Source organism: Schistocerca cancellata, chromosome 2 (assembly GCF_023864275.1).
Source record: "Schistocerca cancellata isolate TAMUIC-IGC-003103 chromosome 2, iqSchCanc2.1, whole genome shotgun sequence".
Taxonomy (NCBI): domain Eukaryota; kingdom Metazoa; phylum Arthropoda; class Insecta; order Orthoptera; family Acrididae; genus Schistocerca; species Schistocerca cancellata.
In genome coordinates this window covers 1142452726-1142458815 of record NC_064627.1, presented here as the reverse complement: position 1 = coordinate 1142458815, position 6090 = coordinate 1142452726, and the positions used below count along the sequence as shown (strand labels likewise).

General features: G+C 41.4%; 1 non-coding gene across 1 annotated transcript; it reads right to left on the bottom strand.

Moving 5' to 3' along the window:
* Positions 1-4005: 4005 nt before the first annotated feature.
* Trnas-cga (transfer RNA serine (anticodon CGA)) lies at positions 4006-4080 on the bottom strand. Its single transcript has one exon. It is a non-coding gene; the product is annotated as a tRNA-Ser (tRNA).
* Between the last annotated feature and the right edge of the window lie 2010 nt (positions 4081-6090).

Here is a 6090-nt window from a genome sequence, read left to right as displayed (position 1 = left end):
CAGATCCTACTGCATTTCAGTACAACTTTCCATTGTATAACCTCTCTATATACTACATCGTCATCTGCAAAAAGCCTCAGTGAACTTCCGATGTTGTCCACACGGTCATTTATATATATTGTGAATAGCAACGGTCCTACGACACTCTCCTGCGGCACACCTGAAATCACTCTTACTTCAGAAGACTTCACTCTATTGAGAATGACGTGCTGCGTTCTGTTGTCTAGGTACTCTTCAATCCAATCACACAACTGGTCTGATAGTCCATGTGCTCTTACTTTGTTCATTAAACGACTGTGGGCAACTGTATCGAACGCCTTGCGGAAGTCAAGAAACACGGCATCTACCTGGGAACCCGTGTCTATGGCCCTCTGAGTGTCGTGGACGAATAGTGCGATCTGGGTTTCACACGATCGTCTTTTTCGAAACCCATGCTGATACCTACAGAGTAGATTTCTAGTCTCCAGAAAAGTCATTATACTCGAACATAATACGTGTTCCAAAATTCTACAACTGATCGACGTTAGAGATATAGGTCTATTGTTCTGCACATCTGTTCGACGTCCCTTTTGAAAATGGGGATGACCTGTGCCGTTTTCCAATCTTTTGGAACGCTATTCTATAGTTCTAAGGTACTTCGCTGCAAGAAGGGGGGCAAGTTCCTTCGCGTACTCTGTGTAAAATCGAACTGGTGTCCCATCAGGTTCAGCGGCCTCTCCTCTTTTGAGCGATTTTAATTGTTTTTCTATCCTACTGTCATCTTTTCCGATATCTACCATTTTGTCATCTCTGCGACAATCTAGAGAAGGAATTACAGTGCAGTCTTCCTCTGTGAAACAGCTTTGGAAAAAGACATTTAGTATTTAAGCCTTTAATCTGTCATCCTCTGTTTCAGTACCATTTCGGTCACAGAGTGTCTGGACATTTTGTGTTGATACACCTACCACTTTGACATAAGAGCATTATTTCTTAGGATTTTCTGTCACATCAGTACATAGAACTTTATTCTCGAATTCGTTGAACGCCTCTCGCATACTGTTGGTGCTCCCCAACATCCCTGAAAGCTTGTACCAACATAACGAAAGTGATCTATAAATGAAGCGTTGAATAATTTGAAAATTCTTCACGTCAGTCAAATTAAAAATGACATTTACGTTGCTGTGATTGAAACTAAGTAATGTTTGTCTGCGAAGTTTCCTTTATTCGCCATAGGTAAATATTGCGTTATAATGGTTCTGAGCGCTATGAGACTCAACTTCTGAGGTCATGAGTCCCCTAGAACTTAGAACTAGTTAAACCTAACTAATCTAAGGACATCACACACATCCGTGCCCGAGGCAGGAATCGAACCTGCAACCGTAGCGGTCTCGCGGTTCCAGACTGCAGCGCCTAGAACCGCACGGCCACTTCGGCCGGCTATTGCGTTATGCCTATTTAAAATGAGGAATAGATTATCAGAGTTGTTTCAGGACTGGGGGGCTTTCACAAATCATTTCAGCAACAGTATTATAAAATAACAGTGTCTGACGTATATGTTGTTGTGTTGTGGTCTTCATTACGAAGCCTGGTTTGATGCGTCATTGTCGACGTGACGGTCGACCCTAATCTTCCTTCATTCCTGCGTTTTGATGCAAGTCTCCAAGCCGACCCTTCTTTTTTTCGAGATGTGTCGAAAATTTCTGTTTTCTTCAGTTCGATTCAGCGTCTCCTCACAACCAACTAATCCACCAGTTATAGCGATTTTTTACAACATTGTCTCCATCAAACGTTAACGTTCCCTGTAGCCTGTACGTTGTAATATGCCAAGCATAATATTTTCTTTTTTCTCTTGTATTAGCAGTAGATTCATTTGTAATTAGAAACCAGATATACTGTCCAGTAATCTTTTTTTAGATAATGCACTAGACTTTGCTTGTTTTTTTTCCAATTCGTTGCTTACTCTTTCTAAGACCCCTCTTACTAAAAATTATTTTTTGTGAGTACAATTTTGTGTAACGATTCAGGAGCAACGAGTCCGTATACCAGCATTTATACTATCAGTACATATAAACGGGGACGCGATCTTCAGCTTTTTCGAGGGCAGCTGGGGCAAGTCTGGCTGGGTGTTCACTTCTGTCTTTTGATATCCTGATCTTGTCATGTAAGCATCGTTCTCTGTAGCTCTGAATAATTTCCAATAAATTAAGTTAACTGTAATTCAAAATGTGTTCGAATACTTTATAATAATAACACTTCACATAGTTATGTTAATAATCATTGTACGGCCAGTTCGTCTTTTCAGCTTTTTGTAGGACAGATGCAAAATTTCTACGTGGCACGGATCGGCCGTTGGCACGACGTGGTTACTATTAAATTTTTCCTCTTATCATACAACCTGAAGTTGCAGCCATTAGAAGAAGTCCGAGGATTATAACTTATTACATCGCATGGAACGATTATCACATAGTGATATGCAATTTACATTTTCAAGAATCCCGTCGGTCCACGTCTTTAGTCGCATGCTCCCAACGCCAATCTGGGACAATTACACTACCGGCCATTAAAATTGTTACACTGAGAAGAAATGCAGATGATAAACGAGTATTCATTGGACAAATATATTGTACTAGAACTGACATGTGATTACATTTTCACGCACTGTGGGTCCATAGATCCTGAGAAAACAGTACCCAGAACAACCACCTCTGGCCGTAATAACGGCCTTTATACGCCTGGGCATTGAGTCAAACAGAGCTTGGATGGCATGTACAGCTACAGCTGCCCATGCAGCTTCAACACGATACCACAGTTCAACAAGAGTAGTGACTGGCGTATTGTGACGAGCCAGTTGCTCGGCCACCATTGACCAGACCTTTTCAATTGGTGAGAGATCTGGAGAATGTGCTGGCCAGGGCAGCAGTCGAACATTTTCTGTATCCAGAAAGGAGCTGCAACATGTGGTCGTGCATTATCCTGCTGAAATGCAGGGTTTCGCAGGCATCGAATGAAGGGTAGAGCCACGGGTCGTAACTCGTCTGAAATGTAATGTCCACTGTACAAAGTGCCGTCAATGCGAACAAGAGGTGACCGAGACGTGTAACCAATGGCACCCCATACCATCACGCCGGGTATGCCAGTATGGCGATGACGAATAGACACTTCCAATGTACGTTCATCGCGATGTCGCCAAACACGGATGCGACCATCATGATGCTGTAAACAGAACCTGGATTCATCCGAAAAAGTGACGTTTTGCCATTCGTGTACCCAGGTTCGTCGTTGAGTAGATCATCGCAGGTGCTCCTGTCTGTGCTGCAGCATCAAGGGTAACGGCGGCCTTGGTCTCCGAGCTGATAGTCCATGCTGCTGCAAACGTCGTCGAACTGTTCGTGCAGATGGTTGTTGTCTTGCAAACGTCCCCATCTGTTGACTCAGGAATCGAGACGCGGCTGCACGATCCGTTACAGCCATGTAAATAAGATGCCTGTCATCTCGACTGCTAGTGATACGAGGCCGTTGGGATCCAGCACGGCGTTCCGTATTACCCTCCTGAACCCACCGATTCCATATTCTGCTAACAGTCGTTGGATCACGACCAACGCGAGCAGCAATATCGCGATACGGTAAACCGCAATCGCTATAGGCTACAATCCGACCTTTATCAAAGTCAGAATCGTGATGGTACGCGTTTCTCCTCCTAACAAGAGGCATCACAACAATGTTTCACCAGGCAACGCCGGTCAACTGCTGTTTGTGTATGACAAATCGGTTGGAAACTTTCCTCGTGTCAGCACGTTGTAGGTGTCGCCACCGGCGCCAACCTTGTGTGAATGCTCTGAAAAGCTAATCATTTGCATATCACAGCATCCTCTTCCTGTCGGTTAAATTTCACATCTGTAGCACGTCATCTTCGTGGTGTAGCAATTTTAATGGCCAGTAGTGTACACTCAAGGGAATGCGTTTAACTTTCTTAGAAACGATTATCTTTCATTCCTAATGTGAAACTTCCTGGCAGATTAAAACTGTGTGCCCGACCGAGACTCGAACTCGGGACCTTTGCCTTTCGCGGGCAAATGCTCTACCAACTGAGCTACCGAAGCACGACTCACGTCCGGTACTCACAGCTTTACTTCTGCCAGTACCTCGTCTCCTACCTTCCAAACTGGAAACATTCCTAATGTGTTTAATTTTCTTGCTGTTTTAAATAATATTGTGTCCGTCAGTCGACTGCTTTGTGTTATTTATCATTAGTTATTTCTTCATTGCAGTACGATTTTGTGTCCATTAAAACTAATTCCGATAATTTCCGTTTAACAATTTTATGTATAAGACTCTCAGTAAACTTACGCGGTCGAACGTAACCAAACAATTCCGACAGACAACACCGAACGTTGGCCTAAGAAATCAGTTCATAGCGGTGAATATTTAATAAATGTCCTTAATATCCATATCCATATCCATAATTTGAAAAACGTTCAGATACAAATATTTTTTCCTGCGCTTCTGGAGTGTACCCTTTGGATTCGATAATTCACGATTGTGATGAGTCATTCTTATTCGTTAGGTCGCTAAAAAATCTTATATGAGAATATCACAAAAATTACAAAATGATATGCTTCACCATTTAACTTCCAACTTCCTTCCGTAGTACCACATTCCAAAAGCCTCTATTCTCCTCTTATCTAAACTGTTTATTGTCCATATTTCACTTACAGTCGTGGCTACACTGCAGACAAATGTCTTCAGAGAAGACTACCTAACACCTAAATCCATATTCGATGTTAACAAATCTCTCTTCTTCAAAAACTTGCAATTGCCAGTTTACATTTTATATACTCTCTATTTCGGCCATCATCAGTCATTGTGCTACCCAAGTAGCAAAAATCGCCATCTACTTTAAGTGTCTTGTTTCCTAAGCTAATCCTTCAAGCGTCTCCTGATTTAATTCGACTTAATTCCATTATATTTGTTTTGCCATTGTTAGTGTCCATCTTATGTCCCCTTTTCAAGACACTGTCCATTCCGTTCAAGGCAATCTTGTCTCACAATCTTGTCTCACTCCCTTCCTAACCACTGCTTCTCTTTCATACTCCTCCACTCCTATAACTGCCGTCTGGTTTGTGTACAAGTCGCAAATAGTTTTCGCTACAAGTATTTTACCCGCGCTACCTTGAGAATTTCAGTGAGAGAATTCCAGTCGACATTGTCAAGTCTAAAACTGCTATAAACGTAGCTTTGCCTTTCCATAACCTATTTTCTATGAGAAGCTTTTCGGGTCAGTAAGCGTCACATGTCCCTCCGTATTACTTCTTAAGATCATTCAGTTACAAATTTCGCTATCCCTTGTCGGCATTTTGATGGAGTGTTTTTCTTGTATATATGACTTTGACAGAAAAATCATTGTGGCATCATTAAAGACAGAGCATTCGTTAATTGCTGAAGTGGAAGGAATATGCTAAGTCAATGGTGAAAGAATGATTCCAACATTCTACATCTACATGTACTATACATACGTACTTGGTAAACTTGATGCACTGGAATTCATGCAAGAGATATTTCCTCCTATTTCGATTTGTGTAGGTAGCGATTTCCCTCTCCAACCAAGAAGAAGAATTACATTGCCAAAGAAAATTATTATTATTATTATTATTATTATTATTATTATTATTATTATTTTGAGTATGAGAGTTGCTGGAATAAGAGGTTCGCAGCTCCTAATTAGTAATAATGTGAATGTTAATTATTGTAGGTGACCCAACTTTATTCTTGCTTGGACATAAAGAGTTACAAGTACATACAGTAACCTGAAAATCTGGTATGTCAGCTGTGACAATGGTGGTAATGGATCTTACAATAAATACACATTCACCATTCCCACTTAACGTAATTATTACTATCTAAAATTAACAAATTTCTCACACAATCAATGGCCATGGCAGGAGACGACAGGCTTATCAGAACAAGAAGACAAGAGAGACAGTTTATTAAAGACAAGAGATGAAAAACTTACAAAAATTCAAAGATAACATTTTGTCGATTTGTTCGCGAAGGAACTTGCCCCCCTTCTTGCAGCGGTGTACCGTAGGCCTCTAGAAGAGCGTAGCGTTCCAA